This window comes from Eptatretus burgeri, chromosome 15 (genome assembly GCF_056783735.1).
Source record: "Eptatretus burgeri isolate ZD-2024b chromosome 15, Ebu_testis_v1, whole genome shotgun sequence".
NCBI classification, from domain to species: Eukaryota; Metazoa; Chordata; class Myxini; order Myxiniformes; family Myxinidae; genus Eptatretus; species Eptatretus burgeri.
In genome coordinates this window covers 55737782-55758849 of record NC_140975.1, presented here as the reverse complement: position 1 = coordinate 55758849, position 21068 = coordinate 55737782, and the positions used below count along the sequence as shown (strand labels likewise).

The window sequence follows — 21068 nt, the reverse complement described above, 5'->3', positions numbered from 1 at the left end:
GAAATGTATCGAGGCCTTACTTGGATCATTTATCACCTCCCTCCCAAAAACATCCTATGATTTGCCATTGATTGATTCCGATGAGATTCCCATAAGAATGTCATCACTTCTCTGCAGAATGCAGATGGAGTTTAAGGGTTTTGTGAGGGCTGGACGCTTTCAAAGTGCTAGTCCAGCTCAACTAGGCGGGAGATAATGAGTGAACAAAATGAACGTCAGTTGATAACGACAGAGTGTGTTTTCAGATAGCCTTTAATCTTGTTTACGGAATCTTTCTTGGCGGAAAAGGCAAATTACCACAAAAACAGTCACTAGGAAGGCTGCAGAATGGAGTAAAATGACGTTAAAAGCAAACACACACTGAGGTTTAAACAGGGATGCCATAAGGAAGTGGTTCCTTTAAGGTAATTCAAAAGAGTTAACTTTATCTGTACCTCAAGAAATAGAGGAGAAAAAAAATACAGAGAATCAAGAGTATCACAGAAAGACCATTTTACAGATTCTGAGAGTCTGTTCATGCCCCGAAAACAAACCGGTGTCCTCTAGTCCGTGGGTGTTACTCGTAGTTTGAGTAAATATACTTCTGCCTTGAGGGAAATCTTTACCGATGCCATCAACATTTATATCATTCCAGACAACTTAAACACTCATTCCTCCTCATTACTCAGCCACACCTGATACCTGCAACCCATCAAAACGTTATCATGGGCCCAAACTTCACCAATTTCAAGAGTCATCATTCCCAATCAGCTGTTTATCCAGTTAACTCTTGGTACCAAATATCTCTTGGTACCTTATCAACGAAATAATTTAATGCTTGCATGTTTTCAGTTTGTACAATATTTAGTTGTATAAACCACCAAGATTACAAATCATCTCCTGGAGATACGCGTGCTCCGATTCAGGAAGATTTCCCTTTTAACCAAAATTACTCCTTTATTTATTGATAGCTTCCAATCAAGGGAGCATTCATAAGATGTATTAAAGTGGATGCTTCTCATTTAACTAAAGGTTAGTGACTACGTTACTATTTAAATTTCTTTCCATCGTCTTAATAAACAAAACTACAGTGCTTTATATATGGTACAGTGTTGGTTGGCGAACAGTGTTGGCTAAATCTTTCCAAGTCCAAACATATTTTTCGAAATCCTGATGAACTGTTCATTTTATTATTGGAGATATCTATTTCTAGATGAATTTCTTTGAACCTTGTATTGGGGGATGAAACCCTGGTGTTCCATCATTTTGAACCGGAGTCCAAAAGGCAGAGTAATGAGTGGCGACACACAAAATCCCCACCGAGAAGAAAATTCAAGACCACTTTTGGTTATGGGAACTGTCTTCTGGGATGCTCAAGCCGACACAATGATCGACTTCACACATCGTGGGGAAACCATCAAGGACGACCGCTGCATGCCTACTCTGAAAAAGTCGAAACATGCAGTTTGTGACAAGACGTAAAGCCCAGTGACCATTATTCTGTAACATTGATAATGCTCAGCCACACACTACACAGAGGAGAGTTAAGGAAATTAGCAACCTCAACATTGTCCATTTATTTATGTTCTCCAAGATTCGGCACTATTGTACCACAGTGAATTAAAATTATTGACTCTCCATCTAATCTTTGTTGTTCTTCTCACATAGGTTGCCAGTTGGTATGATTCCTCTTGTCCATCGGTTGTCCGTTCTTCTTTCTGTGTATCCATCCCAGTTCCATTTCAGTTTTTTGTTTTATTAGATTTCCAATTTGTTGTGAAATTTCGTTTCTGTTTGATCCATTGGCTTCTCTTCTTGCATATTTGTTATTGTTGAGTTATTTGTTATTTCTGACCATTTCTCCACGGCTCTTTACATGTTGATAAATCATTCCTCCATCTTCTTTGTAAGTGACGATGTTTCACTGTCATACGTCAGTGCTGATATTACACATCGATTGGAATCTTTACTTTTCAAACACAAGGGCTGTTTGCTTCTCATGATATTATTTAATTTTCAGAATGATGGCCATCCTGCACTCCTTCAAAGTGATCCATATCCTTTTTCATCATCTGGCCTGAGTAAATGCAATCAAAGAGTTCCTCAATTTTGCAAACATCAATTTGAATTTCTTTTTTCTTGGGCATTGTGTTTGAATGTGTTTTATTCTTGTCATATTCATTCTAATCCAATGCTCTGCCTGTTCAAAATTAGCTCTTCCATTGTAATTTTCAGTGCCTCAATGTTGGTCGAAATAATAAAAGCAACACTGTCTGTGAATCATCAGTGGATTAGTCTTTCTCTGTTGAAATTTGTTCCTTGTTTTTCCCAATTTAGCTGTGAATTATTTCAAAGGTAGGTGTGTGTGTGTGTGTGTGTGTGTGTGTGTGTGTGTGTGTGTGTGTGTGTGTGTGTGTGTGTGTGTGTGTGTGTGTGTGTGTGTGTGTGTGCGCGCGCGCGCGTGTGTGTGTATGCTCTATCATCATCACATGCCATGATGGAATGCCAGAACTATATGTGATTTTGCCAAGGTTAATAGTGGGACCATCACATAAGGAATCTAGATTTAGAAGTAACTAACAGGTTATGAAGTTTGCATGTGACATTAAGTCGGAGAAGCAAAATAGTAAAATGATTAACAACTGTTTTGATATTTTTGGAGAAATATCCTAAAAGTAATGGTTATAATACAAGGCTGTGAAGAGTGAGAATTGGAAAAATATAAACTGATATGGTCCCCAGGATTATGAAACAGAAAGAGTAACAATAAGAACTAGAGAGTTCACATTATCTTGGAACGGCATATGTGTCCAGATTCTTGAATAAGAATGCTCGAGGCAGTTTAACCAACACTTGCAGAGGTTCAAATGCAGAGGTTAAAGTCCAAGTGCATCGGTAAAAACCGTGCCTTTTCCACAAAACCACACGCCCCGCCACACCGGGGAAGCGCCTGCCTGCCCTCAGCAGGGAAGATGACGCCACATCTGGACGGAGAATAAATATGCACGAGGTGAAACATGAATATGCATGAGGCAAGCCATGGACGGAACATAAATATGCATGACGCAAGACATGGGCGGAGCATAAATATGCATAAAGGAAAACATGAATATACATGAGGCAAGACATGGACGGAGCATAGATATGCATAAAGGAAAACATGAATATACATGACGCAAGACATGGGCGGAGCATAAATATGCATAAGGGAAAACATGAATATGCATGAGGATAGACATGGGCGGAGCATACATATGCATGAGGCAAGACATGGGTGGAGCATACATGTGCATGAGGAAAAACATAAATATGCATGAGGCAAGCCATGGACGGAGCACACGGAGCACAAGACATGTTTCCTGTGATATAACATGCGTTGATTGACCAATCATAATATAAAATTGGCACATGTATTGCAAATGATACGAGAAGCATCATGATAAAATGAAAAAAACATACCAGATGAAGAAAATAGTGATTTTAGGGACTTTTCACCAAATTTACCATGTCTTTTCATGAAAAATTCAGAATATATGCTGACATAATTCAATTAGATTAGTGAATAGACCATGCATGACATCATGTAATAACTCATCTTCATAGTTTTTGTCAAAACGTTCCCTTAAAAAAACAAATGAAGATAACACATTGAATATAAAGCAAGATATTGGTATTTATCAACTGCCACCGTACATCGCTGATAATAATAATAATAATAATAATAATAATAATAATATAATACCACTCCTTCCATGCCATAAAGGCACATAGGGGTGCCAAGACAATTTAATTGACAAGGAGTACAGTCCTGGATGGGTCACCACTCCAACACAGGTTACCCCAAATGGTTATTACTCCAGGACACATTGGTACTCATTTTACCAACCTCGGAAGGATGATGGGCTGAGTCAACCCCACCTGGTGTTAATTCAACGGTTATTGGGCTCAAACTCAGGACTCTAAGGTCCCAAGCCAGTCACCTTAACCAGTAAATCAACACCAGGCTTGACATTACTAAAAATCCTCGTAATAAGCAGACATTACCATTCAACACAGATAGTTGAAATTGAGTTAAGAGTACCAAACAATACCCTAATCTTTGAATGCTGTTACAAAGTCAACCATAATAGATATTACAACTACTGTTCCACTCATTACTTGAGACAATACCATCATAGTTTTCTTCACATTGCTCGCTGTAATCAATGCAGTATGAAATTATACAAGACTGGAGCAGTACAACCTCTGTCTCATCTTGAAACACTTTTTAAACAAAATTATAGAACAAAAGTGTCACTTTGGTGGTCAGAAACAGAATTGCACATTGTGGTGATTCCTCACAATGTTGTCTCAAATTATTCAAGATCTGAGTCATCCTCAGAAAGAAGATGGTTATCATCCATATCGGAAGCAGTTGGTCTATTCTCAAACTCATCTGAATTGCATGTACACACCCCAGTACATCTTAGGTGGTGCAATGTGCATGTGCAGTGATTCCCAGGACATTTTTTACATTTACAACTCAAACACTCAAGGGCAGATTGTGGTGCTGCTGGTATATCCATCCAGTGCACTTTGACATGATGGCCATCTATCTCCCAACCGTTGCCATGGGGCTGTTGGTACCACTGGCCTTGGTTCCAAGCATATTTTCCAAATAGTAACTTGGTAGTTTGCATGCTTTAGTTGCTTTCTGCATGCATCCTTACATGGTGGTAATTTGGCTAGGTCTGTTGTTCGAGATCTAAACAGTGAAGAGTAAATTATTGACATTTTCTTCCCCTTCCTAACCATACAAGGTTCAAAATGTGCACCATCTCCTTCTTCCAGCACACTGGCATCAATGGAAAATGATCTGCCTAGGTTTATCATCGAACTTCGGAATGTTTGATCATCCTTCATCAGCTTCAATGTCCTAACCGGTTCAGAGTGGATGCCAGCTCCAAATTTCCCATCAAATGGTTTACTGAAGCAGCGAGTGCTCCATGCTTTGGGGTGCGAATTCTCCCATGACGAGTGCAGTACACAATATATTAGGCAATGGAAGTAATTTGGTTCTCCGTAGCTTCAGGCACATCGACTCGTTGCTCAATGGATATAATTTCATCAGAATTCTCAACGATCCCAACAAGAATCCAAGGTAAGAGACTGAAAAGTGCAAATGGGAAGAAATCTTCAGCAGATTGTCGTGAGATGTCTTGAGATGATGGCGGCCATGGCATGTCTTGCACTTTCTTTATTTCACTTTCTACAATCTGTGATGCAAAGTAAATGTAGCATACCCTTTCAGCTTTCGCATCAAGATGCATTTCGACATAGTCAATACCCTCGATGTATTCTTCAGCTGTATGTCTGGAAACGGAGGCATGTGCCTCTGCATATATGCCTTTTGGTACCAAGTCAAATCAAAAAGGAAATCCTCTCTCTCCAAATGTGTTTTTGATACCTTTTTCAACTTTTCTGTTCGATAATTTGCCTAATCCACAATAACATCACAAAGTAGTTCAACAAATCTCTCTCGTAGATAAGACATCCATCGTGCATACTGCACACCCATCAATTATTAGCTCACCTGGAACGTAGCAATAGGGGGATTATGGAATGGCGCCCGGCCATCAGTCCGTAAACACTTAAAACTTCTTCTCTGAAACTGCTGATGGGATTGCGACCAAACTTGGTTAAAATGATATTTGGTACGTTGCACCTCAAGTTTGTTCATGTCATCGAAACAAAATCGGGGCCTGATGGGGTCGATTTGGGATCAAAGTGGGTCCATGTTTGACCCCCCCCCTCCCGATAAAAAAGATAGGTATTTGCTTTTCCCTCTGAAAACACACAGAATTTTGTTGAAACTTGACCACAGCCTCCTCAAATCTTGACCTCCTCAAATCCTCAACTGCCTTCTTCCCCCTCTCTTGTCCCCCCTCTCCCCCAGCATCACAGAGCCATTTCTCCTCCTCATCCAGCCCCTTCCCCTAGCTATTCTGCAATCCCCCACACGCTTCCAACAACGCTCCTTACCTTCCCTCCTCGTCCCCTGTTCTACCCTCCCCCTCCCCCCCACCCCTGCACCCAAAGCCTCCTCCCCTACCTCTTCATTAAAAGTGTGGACCTCAAATATCCGGGGCCTTCGCTCAAACCTTTCAGATCTTTCCATACAGGTTGCCACTGACAAACCAGACATAATCTGCCTAACAGAAACTTTCCTCCCCCATGACTTGTCTGACTCCCAAGTATCACTCCCTGGTTACTCCCTCCTCCAGTATGACAGACCTGAGCCTCGTCCGGGTGGAGGAGTTGCTCTCTTCATCAAAGACTCTATTCCTCACTCTCCATGCACTGCCCTCACTCCCCGACACCCCCAGGAATACCTCTGGCTACGGCTTCCCCTCCACTCCCACCTCATGTTTATATGTGTACTGTACCGTCCACCTAACAGTGATGACTCCATCTACACCTCACTATCCGAAAACATGGACCATCTTCTATCTTCTCATCCAAACTCTCTCTTCCTCTTATGTGGCGACTTCAATTGTCATCACGCCAGTAGGCAAGGTGTGGGTACCTCTCTCACCTGTCATGGCACCTCAGCAAAAGCTTTCTGCGATTCATTGGGACTGACTCAATCGGTCAAATTCCTGACCCAGATCTCAACCAATGGTACTCCATCTCTTCTGGATATGATTTTGACAAATTTCCCTGACAATATCTGCTGCTCTTCCTCCGCTCCAAGCGGTTCTTCTGACCACGTCCTTGTCAAAGTGGACATCTCTCTGGCTGTTATCAGAGAACCACCTCACCACCGTCGAGTCTGGCATTTCACTCAAGCCGATTGGCAGGGTCTCCAAGCAGCCATCAAACTTATAGACTGGTCTCCTATCACTACTTTCTCCAACATCAACTCATCCTGGGAATTCTTTCAAAGAAACTTGCTCTCCCTCATGCACAGATTTATCCCCTCTCGTGTTCAGTTGTCTTACCCTTCCTCCCGCCCTTGGTTTACTGAAGCTTGTGGCGAGGCAGTTGGCCTGAAACAACTTGCCTTTGCCTCATGGAAAGCAAACCCAACTGAGGGCAATATCAGTTCCTTCCATAAAGCTTGGAACAAGTTTGTATCTACCCTCAGGAGAGCCAGAAAACAACATCTTTCTCATCTCAAGTCTGAACTCTCAAACCTCTCTCCCTCCTCAAAATCCTGGTGGCGTTTAATCAAATCTGTTTCTGGTGTATGTTCCCCCTCCATCCCCTTCCTTACCTCAAATGGACGCACTGCTGATACCGCACGTGAAAAGGCTGAATGCCTAAACTTGGTGTTTGCAGCTAAATATTGTGTCAAAAACCCATCACTTTCTCGACCCACCTTACCCAGTTGCACCCAACTATCCCTGGACTCTGTGTCCTTTCCTCCTGACAAGGTGGAGAGCTTGCTGTCAAACCTCGACTCTGATTCTGCAACCGGTCCAGACGGCATCAGCCCACGTGCCCTCAAAGCCTGCTCTTCTGCTCTTGCTCACACTCTTTCTGTTCTATTCACCCTCTCATTTGCTCAAAGTCATCTGCCATCTGCTTGGAAATCTGCAAACATCACTGCTCTGCACAAAAGAGGTGCAAAAATAGATCCCTTCAACTACAGACCAATCAGCCTTCTCCCAATCATCAGCAAGGTTATGGAATCCATCATCGCTTCAGACATGAAATCCTTCCTCTTCTCTAATGGCTTGATTTCCGATCATCAATTTCGTTTCAGACCAGGTCACTCTACCCTGGATATACTGCTTCTGCTCTCCCAACAATGGATGGAGGTCCTCAATGCCAGACAGGAAATCCGAGCCAAATCCCTGGACATATCACGTGCTTTTGACACAGTCTGGCAGCCTGCCCTACCCACCAAACTCTCTTCCCATGGTATTCAAGGCCATCTCCACTCATGGCTCGCAGACTTCCTCTCCTGTCGCAATCAACGTGTGGCCCTAAATGGAATTCTTTCATCCCCCCTTCCTGTCCAGGCTGGAGTTCCTCAAGGTAGCGTTCTGGGCCCTGTTCTTTTTCTGGCTTTCATCAATGATCTCTCCGACTCTCTGGAAAATCCTCTATATCTCTTTGCTGATGACTCCACCCTCTGCGTACCATCGGTTATCCCTCAGATCAGCAAGCAGCAGCTTCTTCGCTCACTGCAGATCTGTTTAAAATCACAAACTGGTCCAACACGTGGAACATGTCTTTCAATCCGGACAAATCTCACACTCTCACTATGTCTCTGCGAAAAGACCATTTAGAAAACCCACCCATCCACTTTCTCAACAATCCTCTGGAAGAAGTCCTTTCTTTCAAGCTTCTGGGTCTCACTATCTGCCATGACCTTTCCTGGGAAAGCCACATTTCCAACCTCGCCTCCAAAGTCAGTCGCCGACTGGGAATCCTCCGTCGCACAAAGTCTTTCCTCGGCCCTCCTGAGCTCCTGACCACTTACAAAGCTTTTGTCCGTAGCCTGATGGAGTACTGCTCTCTCCTCTGGGATGGTGCTCCTGCCTCTCACCTTTCTCGGCTTCACGCTGTAGAAACCAGGGCATTTCGGATCATTGGCATCTCCCGCAATGAGGCTGAGTCTTTGGGACTCTCACTCAATCACCGCAGGTTGGTCGGTGGTCTTTCTATCTTCTACCGTCTCCTCTCAAGCCTCGCCCACCTGCTCTCTCTGCTATTTGTCCCCACCACATTTCCTCAGGGCGCTCAAGGTCAGCCAACAACCCCCTTCTGGTAAAACTATCAAAATCACGAATCACTGCTCATCTTCACTCTTTCATTCCTCTTTTTTTCCCGCCTTTGGAATAAACTCTCTCACTCTATTATTTCCCATTCTTCCCTCCAGGCTTTCAAAACAGCTGTTCACCACCACCTCTTATGCATTTTGCACCACCCCCATCCAAATCCTCGATCTTTTCTACCCCCCGATAATCCACCCAAGCCCACTTCCGTTAAATTCCCTGCTTTCCTTCCTGAAAGTCCCTGTAATGTCCATCTTCTCTTCGCCATGTTCCCCGTCCCATCCCCATCCCTCTCCCTTCCACAGTTCACCTAATGTGTCTGTTCCCCACTGTTTTGTCCCTCCCACTCCCGCCCCTCTTGTCTCATGCCCCCTTGATGTGCGTTGTGTGTTAGCTCTCACACGAGCCTCAACAAGGTATACAAAAAAAAAGAAAAGAAAAAAAAAGCCTTCATCACCGATGATGTGCCAAAGTTTGTTCACGGCATTAAAATAAAAAATAAATCATATATATATATATATATATATATATATATATATATATATATATATATATATATATATATATATATATATATATATATATATTGGGCCTCGAAGGGGTTTATCGGGGTTGGGTGTTGCCCCCCAAAATAGGTACAGTATTTGCTTTTTTCTCAGAAACGACACACAATTCTGATGAAACTTGACTGCAACATTCATCACCTGTGATGTACCAAAGATTCTTCATGGCATAAAAACATGCCTGGTGTTGGCTTAATGGTTCGGGTGGTCGGCTTTGGATCCTAGGATTCTGAGTTCAAATCCTGCTTGGCTGTTGAATTAATACCAGGTGGGGTTGACTCTGCCTATCATTCTTCCAAGGTCAGTAAAATATGTACCAGCTTGCTGGTGTCCTGTGTTGGAGTGGTGACCCCTCCAGGATTGTGCCCAATAACCCAGGAGACTGCTGAGGCAGCACCATTGCCCTGCACAGAGTATGGTCCCAATGGATGGATGGATGGATAAAATAAAAATAAAAATCAGGTGTTTCCCCCCAAAAAATCGGAATTTACTTTCTTTTCCATTACATATTTTGTGTGTCATCCACGCCAACCAGTGGTTCACTGATAATCTTATCCAGCTGCTCCCAGATGAGCACCCAGGGGTAATGCCCCTATTTTTCTTATTATGATTTCATTAGAAAGACTTCTAAACGCCTCATGATGTGCACTGTATCTGGAATTGTTTCCTTGCAAGAACTGGAGGCTTTTGTTGTGAATGTATGAACTACAGCTTGATCTGTGAACAACAATATCACCAGCAATGGCATCAAAACCTGCTCGAGAACCTTCAGAGTACAAGTGCAACTCGTTCATCGTTTCTTATGGTAGCAGCATGTTTCAACGTTTCCACGGCAGAGAAAAGTTTAAGAGGATTGACTTCTAGTTTTGTCGATCCTGCTCTGAACGTTTGTTCTTTTGACAAATAATACACTTAGATATGTCAGACTGTGGTACATTGGATCATGTCAGTTTCTTGGTTGTAACTTCTATAGGAGTAGATCAGATCCGGTGGCTGTTTGACTCGGTGTGTCCCACTCATCTTGTCCCTGCCATTTTTTTGTTCTGCAAGTGCAATACTTTTGACTCTCGTGTCTGATGCATAGCAGTTGTGATGCTTGTACAACCCAGTCACTGACTTGGGTAATGCAAGCTCTCTTTCTATATACTGTTCTGAATGACTGCAGACAGAGTCTTTTCTCCTTTTGTCAGCATTATAGAATTTTATATAGCCTCCAGGGTTCGAGAGTGAACTTCTCAAGCTTGCCAGGGTTCAAAGAGTACCCATGGCATCCCTGGGTCTATATGAGGGCATTTTGGTGTTGAAGGGTCCATCCACTACAGACCTGAAATCAAAAGAAATAACTGTTTATTCACCATTTCAATTGATAAACAGGTAATGGATTTTTTTCAAGGATGGATATGAAACATGATGGATTCAAGAAACATGATGGATTGATTGTGCTAAACACAGCAATGGGTATCTTGATAAGGTCCTGTTCGAGTTAGAGCATTCAGGAAAAAGCTTACTAGATGCTTATGCCATCATAATGTTACATATCCAGAGAAATGACACAATATTCCTTGTCATTGTACTAATTAGTGCTTTTGTATTGGAGTTAAGTGCTTGTGGAAACTTCTAATATGCTAATATTTTGTGGAAACATGCTAATATGTGTAAACAAATGCGAATATTTTCATTTATTGTTCATTTCTGTGTCAAATGGAAGAGATTTAATCGAGCACAATTGAGTGTTACTTGAGGCTGCATGACCTACAAATATCGGTTTTCAAGCAAAATGAGTATATTTGAAACAGTTTTTCAAAAATCAACATTTTTTCAAGATAACTATCCATCCATCCATTGGCACTACACTCTGTGCAAAGCATTGGTACTGCCTAAGCAGTCTCCTTGGCTATTGGACACAGTCCTGGACGGGTCACCACTCCAACACAGGACCACTACCACTACCAGCAAGCTGGCACTCATTTTCCCGACCTTAGAAGGATGACAGGCAGAGTCAACTCCACCTGGCATTAATTCAACAGCCAAGTCGGATTTAGAACTCAGGATCTTAGGATCCCAAGCACACCACCCAAACCATAAAGCCAACACCAGGCATATGTTTTGGATATGGAGGCTTTATTTATCATCATATGATGCAGCGTCAATCAGCATCATATATAGCCATCTCGGCAGAGTCTTATTCACCCAGATACTGTACCCTCTCACATGCCACGGCCTCTCATGCTATATATCGATATTGTTACGGATTCACCTCGGGTTGGATCCTGAAGCCATCACTCTGCAGCTAACTCTGCAGTGTGACGGGTTGTTAAACAACCACACACGCCATCTGAGGCCCTTAATTTAGGTAGGGTCCAGCATCCAAATCTTACTTTACCTTCCCGGCAAATTAACCCCCCCAAGATCGGGTACTGTGATTCCAAATGCGCAACCAATTCCAGGACATGGCCGAGCTTTACCGTAGGCTTACACGTTGGCCTCTAACCATTTGTAACAAATCAGCTGGGGTAAACTCCATGATGCAGCACACTATTTCTAATGCACAGTTTGGGAGGTTTTATAATCCAACAAGGCACATATTTACAAAGCAAACAAAGGCACACATGAGAAAGTCTTATCTATCCACAGCTTCCTCCTTTGAACAATCACTTATCACAAATAACTTAGGCACCACATTCATTCCGGGAAAAAAAACTTCAAAAAGTAAGGTTGATAGATGAATGTTAGAGAAGGGGTATGAGGGGTTCGCCTTTACCCGGACGTGAGCTGGCTGGCTCACATGGTACCAAACTCGGTGAATGTTATTGGTGTGTGGAGAGGTGCAGTGTGGGAAGTGCTTTGTGCTGCTTGTGAGGCTCATCTTGTGAATTGAATCAGGACCAAGCAAAGCACTGACCTTGACTTAACTCGTCGCCATCTCTCCTCCCTGGGGGACTCCAGGCACCCACTCTTCTTGTGAAATCTTTGCAACTTGTGCAATCACCTAGACTCCCAAAGGGATGCACTGCTTTCCCAGAACTGTCGCACCAGGTCAGGGGGGTCCGCCTTGTCTTCCCCAACTGTGTCTCTCTCTCTCTCTGTCCTTGTCGGAACAAAAGCAGGCCCTGATTGTAGAAGTGCAAACTAAAATTAGATGTTCAATATTCCGAGAGTTCGTGGGTGCATTCAGGTCAGGGAAATGTTTGCTTGTGTTCAATAATTACTGATGTACATATGTGATTACAAATGAACTGTGTAAAAATGCCTGGTGTTGGCTTAGCGGTTAGGGTGGTAGCTTGGGATCTTCGGGTCCTGAGTTTGAGCCCCGTTTCCATTGAATTAACACCAGGGGGTTGACTCAGCCTGTTATCCTTCCGAGGTCGGCGAAATGAGAACCAGTATAATATTGGATATTGGGGCACTGCATCAGCGGCATAGCCGCGCCCCTAACCAATGATGCAACCAGCAGCCAAAAAGGCAGCACACGATGGGAACCGTGTAAAAAAATGTTTGGTCTCTGTTAAGTGTGGTGCATTCTGTTTACCAAAGCAGCGGCAAAGGCCATAGAGGGTGGTGTGGTGATTTGAAGGAAAATTCTTAGGTTATAGGTCATCACGTGACAAGGTAAGCTCAGCCTCCTGAATCACAAGGTCGTGTGATGACTCGGCAGGAGCCTCGCTCAAATCTTCAGCTCCACCGGGGGGCAGTGCGACACATAGGCCTGATCGCTTGCTCAGGGTCAATTGGGGCTTCCGGTCACACTAATGTGATTCAGGGATTCAGACCGGAGTTATCCGGACCAACCATGACCGCAACAATCTTGTGTATAAAGCTCAGTTCATGCGTGTGTGTCACAAGATGTCAATTAATTACGTACTCGTTTAGCGTCAGTAGCATGCTGATGACACGTATGTCTATTAATTACGTACTACTGGAATGTACCTATCGAACCCAACAACGCTTTTGACTGCTGAGACCCTTTAGACCTTTGAAGACCCTTTAAGACCCAAAAAGTCCCAAAGACTCTTTAGATCCTTGGGGTCTTAAGAGTCTTATTATGCTATGAGCCAAGGGGGTTGGTCGGTACCATACAGATGGAGTAAGGCTCATTGTGATTTTTTAGCAAGATATATTGTCCTTAGATATGAAAAAAGTGATAGTGTATAACTCTCGACCATCTCTGTGTTATCACCCGAAATATTATTATACGCCCGCTTCGCTTCAACAAAAAATGTGATATTTGCTAAAATTGGAATAAATATTTTTTTAAGGACCACAGAGTGCTAATAATTTGCATACTGGATGCCAACTAATATAGTCATAGAAATATAGAACATTTATGGGGGTTATTTGTCAAACTTTTGATATAATGACAAAAAATATGTTAAATTTAGTGAAAAAGTGGCCGAAATAGCTTCGAGTTCAGCATTCACATTGTACGTTTTTGTCAATATTTCAAAAATGAAAACTCCCAGAGTAACATTTGACCCCTCAAAATCTTCGCAAGGAACCACTGCATTGGAATATATCATTACTTTGTAATATGGTGGTTGTTTGGGGCACATATTTTGGCAAAGTTCAACCATACCCCCTAATTTTGATATTTTGGAACAAAACATAGATTTTGAACATTTTAGGTTTATTCATCTACTTTTGGTATCTCAGTGTAATTTTTGGTATTAGCTAGTATCCTAAAGTAGGTATGTAACATCAGGTACATTATATTTCACAATACATGCAAAATTGCTGCACACTCTAGGTTTATCATAATTCTGTTATCATTAACTGATCTCTCTAACAAATACGCCTTGTTATTATGCATTGTTATTACCAACCAATTTTTAACACAATTGACACCGATTACAGGCATTTAAATTAAACACATACTAAATAATGCTTATAAATTGAACCTCTCCTTTTATGCATCGGGCAACTTTAAATTACAATGAACGTCATACATATTATACTTAAATCACTTATAACAGAAAATAAATGTCTGAAATGACATCACGAAAGTGTCCCTCCTTTTAGATGCGCAGCATATTTGGCTCAGAACCCATATTCTTGCTCCTCGTCAGATGGATCATCCTCGTCTAGACTGTCGTCGCCTGACTCGACAGACAATGGCTGATTGTCGCAGGCGGCAAGTTTACACATGTCTGTACATTTCAGTCCACTGGCAATGCAGACACAACTTAGTAGCTTGCAGCTCCTGGAACAATTACAGGCCAACAAATCCAGAAGAGCCTGAGGTGCTGGTTGTCCACTCATCCAGTCCACAGTCAGAGCTGTTCCATCCTGATCATCCCATTTCCATCCTTTTCCAACTGGACTGGGGGTCATTGGGTGCCTCTGAAGGCTTCGTTTCCAAATTGCTACCTGGTAATTGGCCCGCTGTACATGTTTTCGGAAGCAGTCATTGCATGGAGGCTATTGGTGGCTCTCAATCCCGCCCTTCTTCGCACAGAATAGATGGTATCGAAGGCTATTAAGTTCCTTTGTACCAGACTTGGATGCATATAGGAGGTATGTGAAATTCTCCAGCTTATCCATAAGCTCCTCGGACCACATTTCATTCTTATCCCAACTCGGCGAACGTTTCTTGGACCTCTTTGCTAGACCTAAGCAGTTTAAGCGCTCCGAGTTTGCCTTTGCCGGCAAATGTGCTGACAGTGTCGCAACCTGTGTAAGCATGCATCCCTATAAGCCCATGACAAACATCTGCGCCCACTGAAGCTGCAATTTTGGTAATGTCAATGATTCATTTCCGTTCTTTGGTGCCACATTTCTGGAACAATTTTGATGCAATTTCAGTATGAAACGCCAATGCCATGATGAATACGCCAGTGTCATCGGAGCTGATTACGACTGCTGGATATCCAGTCTGTGCAGCGTGAGCAGCGTGAAGGAAGAGTCGACCATCTGCTTCCTCGTGTGTACTTTGCAGCTCAAGCACCTCCTGGTGTCCTTCCGTGGTTATTTTGTAACATTTGTCTTCAGTTGTTACAAATAAGACCTTTCCATTCAGACACTTGGTGTAATCTGGTTTCCTCCATTCGGAAATGAGGCTCGACTTATTCCCAACATGGGCCAAGAAACTTCTCCATTGCCTTACAATTTGCGATGCTATGATGTCCTGAAGCTTCAGTCCAAGTTCCTCTCCTCTGGTGAGCCTTTCACAGTTCTTGATGGATGTATCTTGGTAGGTGTCGAAGACGATGTCGATCCTGTCACTAGTGCTACCATCCTTCAGTGGCATCGACAAAACAAACTGGGCAATTTCCCCCAAGTTGACTTGATCCCCTTTCACCTTCTGGATTATGCTCATTCCATCTATTATGGTTGCAGAATGATCAGGAAGTTGGTCAGCTGGGGCTACATTCTTTTGTAGATAACTAGCAAGAGCAGCCTTGTTGGTTTTACGGTGGAGACCTTCTGGGGTTGCCAGTGCCCATGGTAATGGACCAAGAGGATGGGATAGTACATCAGCCATCTGCAGATTTCGTCCCTGTGCCATCACAATGATGCGACCAAACAATGCTCTGTCAGCTTGAAGAATCACAGATCTACCACTCATTTTGACTTGTTTCTTCTTGCATAAATTACTGAAGGTTTTCAGTTTGTTCATTTTCATTGGATCATGGAAGCGTTTGATTGGTGGGTCTGTCTCGAGTCTCTCAGCTTTGAAGTTTGTGTAGCATTGAACTCCAATGCCTCTGGCATTCTTCAAATCCGAGCAGATATCTTCGGGGGCTTTTTTTTGTCGAGATACTGATAAGTATGTGGGCTTCTTCAAATGGATTTACCCAGCTCTTCACCAGATGTACGATTGTCGAAACAGCATCCTCATCTTTCCTCACACGCGTTTCGTGCAGGTCAGCATGTGGAACATTTGATCCGTCTTCATGTACCATTTCCCTCATCTGACCAAGAAAGGCACTCCTGTGTTCTGCTGTAATGTAATAGTGCTTGACTGCTCCTGATTTCAGACTCAACCTTGTTGTGCCTCCTGGGGTCTGTGTATCCTTGTTCACAGCGACTTCAGTCGTTTGGTCAACAGGAATGCGTCCAAATGTATTGTGACTGGATAGTTGAACAGAGAACGAACCACCCAAGAGGGCCTGGTACACAGCTGGATGAATGGCTGTCAGATTGGTCATCTCAGCATAATACGCTGGTATCGTGCATAGTTAAATCTGTCGTATGCAAAACACCAGGGGATCATGTTGTGGATAGCAGAGAGATGCAAGAGCCAATTTCCTTCTCGAGCAGCACGCAGCAGAACAAGCAAGACGTTTTCTACAATGTCCACATAAGACATCCAAAAGGCTGAGAGTTCTCCATTTTCATGGCAAAGATGGTCTAAGAATTCGTTCCAGGTGGTGACTAACTCCATGTATTTGGGGTTTGCCAGAAGACTGTCAAATTTCTTTGACACAAATGTTCGACCAAATCACTCACTTCTTCTGACACAGACGTTATGTTGTTCTTTTCTTCTGGTTTGTTTTTCTCAACCCATGGAATGAATGCCTCCCATGCCAGTCTCATGAATGCTTCATACACAGACTTGTGCACATACACTGCGCGGTTGTACATCTTCCCAGAAAACACACTGGCGAGTGAGCCTTCCGCTGTGAGGTTTGTTTCTATGCACAGGTCCCGGAGACCAGAATCTTGAAAACGAGCTCCTAGAATTGCGAGTATATTGCAGACTGTATGGAAAGTACCCAGATGGAGAATGATTCGTGAATACTTGTCAGTGTGTTTCTAGATGATTTCGGCTGCCTATAGCGTATAATGCCTGGTCCAACACTACGACAATCTCCTCTAACTGTAGTGCCTTCCTCACAAGTTCTGACTGGTTTAATATTTCAGCGACTGTAGTCAATTCCGTAGCTGGAGCATTGATCGTGGGCATATAACCAACAACATCCTTTGAGACTGTCAGAGAATCTCTGGTGTTTATATTGAAACCCATCCAGCTTGGTATGTGCTGCTTCTCTGCGTCGGTCATTCGAGTAAGTATCCAGATGAGGTTTTTGTTCGTAGCTGTGTACTCTGTTACTATGCTCGTGTCTGTTATGAGCAATTGTGGTCCAACGCGCTGTCCAGCAATGTATGTTGTCAATTCGTGATCAGAGATATCCAAAGATCTTTGCTTTTTCTTGGCTATCTCAGGAAGCGGTTGTTTCGGAAGATGTGGTCCATAAACTCTGGCCTGTACCACGATACCATTCACACGATGTGACGTTCCCTTTCCACTCAATGTTTCTTCCAATCTATCAATGTTGTCCCATGCCAAGTCGGTAAACGTATATGGTTAAATACTTGTTGGTATGAGTGTCTGCTGATTTAGATTAGCTACGAGCTTCTGTAAGCACAAGGCTGTCATTTTCTTCCAGCTGAGAGTAAGATATCCCATGGCCTAATCTGTTCAACGTCCGTATCAACTCCGTATTCCCAGTGAGTGTTTTAACCATGTATGGAAGCAGTATATGTTTTGGTGGCTTCTGCATACCACATGTCACTGCATATACCACATCTTGACTGAAGGATTCCGTGAGCATTGTTACTCTCCCTGAAGGGTGTTTGTGTTCTGGATCACCAGTTAGTAGACCGATCAGAAACCGTCAAAGATATTCTGGTGTAGTGAATGATTCCTTCTCCACGTCGGACGGGTGATAGGGCCAGGTTGTTGGTTTTTTTCTCGTCCTTTATTGTTGCTCTCAAAAATGACGATGACTGATCAATGATCTTTGAGACATTTGTTGATTTATCTTTCCAAGTTTTCAGCTCCCTTTCCATATCGCAATACTCACTGACGATATCTTGCATTGTTATGCAATCAGGTACAACAACAAGTTTTCCTTTTGTGTCAGTGAAAATCTGAATACAGTCTCCCAACTCCTGCTCCAATATCCGACGGAGATGTTTCTTGGTGGATTCTGTTAGACTATGTATGCCTCTGGCAGACATCATCGTTCGCAGTTTCTCTGTAAGCGTTGTAACTCTGACAATTTGCTTGTTGGGAACGATATCAGTTCGTATATAATGAAACAGTTCTGCATATGATTCGTCTTGCTTTTCGAGATAAATATCATTCTCCTGAGAAGGAGCAGGCTCTGTATCGAGACCAGGTGCTGGTCTTGTGTAGTCCCTGTAGCAGGAAGCATGATAATGTGCTTCAGCAGCAACTATGTCCCTACTCGTTATGGCTCGTGGCTTGGTGTCACACTTGCGGACTGCACAAGCTCGAAGTTTCTGGTCCGATCTCAACTCCGCAGATTGGACTCGTTTTTCCCGAGTTGACGTTCCCTTGTATCTCTTGACATTTTCGCAGAAAATGCATGTGTAGTCATAGATGCGTGATTCTGATGAGGATCGTCTTGCCGGTCGCTTAGCATTGCAACACCCAGCAACAGCTTCCTCAGTTGAGCTTGAATCTGTTTTACGTTTAAGGGCTTCCAGATCTCTCTTCATCGTGAAAATGCTCCTGCATTTCCTATGGTAGAAGATCACTGGAATCTTCTTGTCTGTCACCGATTTAGCAATGTCAAGTATAGGGGAGTGATCTCTTACTTGAGCAGCATTTATTAGGGTTTTCCATGATTCAAAACTTTGTGGACTGGTAAGTTGTTCATTTGGATCAATACTCAGTGATTCCTTGTGAATTATACAGTGTCTTCTAGTTGGCTCTTCGGCCTCATCTCTGGTTTGTTCTTTTATTGCGATTGTACTAGCAACTACACATGCTGGGCAAGCACTAACACCACCACCGCCACTATTACCACATTACCTGGAATGACAAAAGGAAATAACAATTTAGTTGGGTAATACAGATGGAAATACAGTAATGTTTAAGGCTATCCACTACTTTTAGGCATTTTTGTAGATATATGAAGATGTTTCAATTCGTGAAATATTGCATCTGGGATGTTACAAATTTATCTATTTTTTTGTAATATTAAATAGTTAAACAAAAAATTACACAGATACCAAAAGTAGATGAATAAACCTAAAATGTTCAAAATCTATGTTTTGTTCCAAAATAATAAAATTGGGGGGTATGGTTGAACTTTGCCAAAATATGTGCCCCAAACAACCACCATATTACAAAGTAATGATATATTCCAATGCAGTGGTTCCTTGCGAAGATTTTGAGGGGTCAAATGTTACTCTGGGAGTTTTCATTTTTTAAATATTGACAAAAACGTACAATGTGAATTCTGAACTCGAAGCGATTTTGGCCACTTTTTCACTAAATTTAACATATTTTTTGTCATTATATCAAAAGTTTGACAAATAACCCCCATAGATGTTCTATATTTCTATTACTATATTAGTTGGCATCCAGTATGCAAATTATTGGCACTCTGTGGTCCTTAAAAAAAAATTTATTCCAATTTTAGCAAATATCACATTTTTTGGCGAAGTGAAGCGGGCGTATAATAATATTTCGGGTGATAACACAGAGATGGTCGAGAGTTATACACTATCACTTTTTTCATATCTAGGGACATATATCTTGCTAAAAATCACAATGAGCCTTACTCCATCTGTATGGTACCGACCGGTCAATTTGGGTGGTCTGGCTCATAGCCTATATGGGTCTTTGGGGGTATTGAGGATCTTGGAGTCTGTAGGAGTCCTGAGGGGTCTGAAGGGTCTTCCTTACACCCTTCAGACAGAAGAGACAGCTTGGACCCTTGACCCTATAGAGGTTTAGACTCTTTTACCTGCTTGAGAGATTAGATCCTTTCGACCCCCTTCGACACAAATTGCTATTGGAACGTACCCTTGAGACCATTAGACCCTTTTAAGCACACATCATGCAAACATCTAATAGTCTTCTCACAAAATACAGACTATACTTATTTTTAACAAAGTAATACGCAAACTTGACCCTCCGAGTGGGTGCGTACTCTGCGAGTCCATATATACATACTGTATATTGGCTAAATGCTCTCATCACAGACAGGTTTGTGTTCAAATGCCTGTCCCTGTCATTTGGGCTTGTTTCGCTTGCTCTATCTGTCCTCCACCCTTTTCCAGCCTATTGAAGATGTACACATTTTTCCAGGAACCCCTTCCTTGATAAATCCCAAAAAGTATGCTTACTGATCCCTTCCACTCCTTTATTCCTCTTTTATCCCACCCATGGAACCACCTGCCTGAGTTAGTGCAATCTTTCTTTTCCTTCCCGAGCTGCAATATAGTATGTCGTACACCACTATGTCATCTTATATGCATATCCCTGATCATTTTTACTCTCCTTAATCCCCACCCCTCTTATATATAAATGACTATCTTTCATTCATTCTCTCTCCTCTTTTCTTGTTCATTCATCCACTTGCTTGTTTGAGTCTGGGGTTTTCCCCACCACCCTATCTCATGTATGACCCCCTCTATCACCCCTAACCTTATATTAATATTTCATGCTGAGAATGTTATTTGCAATTGTTTTCGAAAAAGGATCGTTTTGCATTGTATCTCAATGGTTATTTACACAAATTAATCTTCAAGATCAACGTATAAATGATCCCAAATACGTATTTGAAACCAATGAGAATGATTACACCGTCCAGGCAAGGAATTGGAAGTCTTCCAAGTCGGTTCTGACTGGATGTACGATTTTGAGATACAATGGTTGCAAAAAATTGGCAAAGACCTTTTAAACATGCGCAAAGTTATTGATTTACAAATGTTGTAACTCGTGATAAAGAAAATAACTTAGGAGGTTTCCGTAAAAGACAGCAATCAATAAAAAAGTAAGTTT

The 21068-nt window shown here is 42.4% G+C and overlaps 1 pseudogene; it reads right to left on the bottom strand.

The window, feature by feature from the left end:
* Positions 1-16513: 16513 nt before the first annotated feature.
* Positions 16514-19889, bottom strand: LOC147012216 (uncharacterized; annotated as a pseudogene).
* Positions 19890-21068: the final 1179 nt, after the last annotated feature.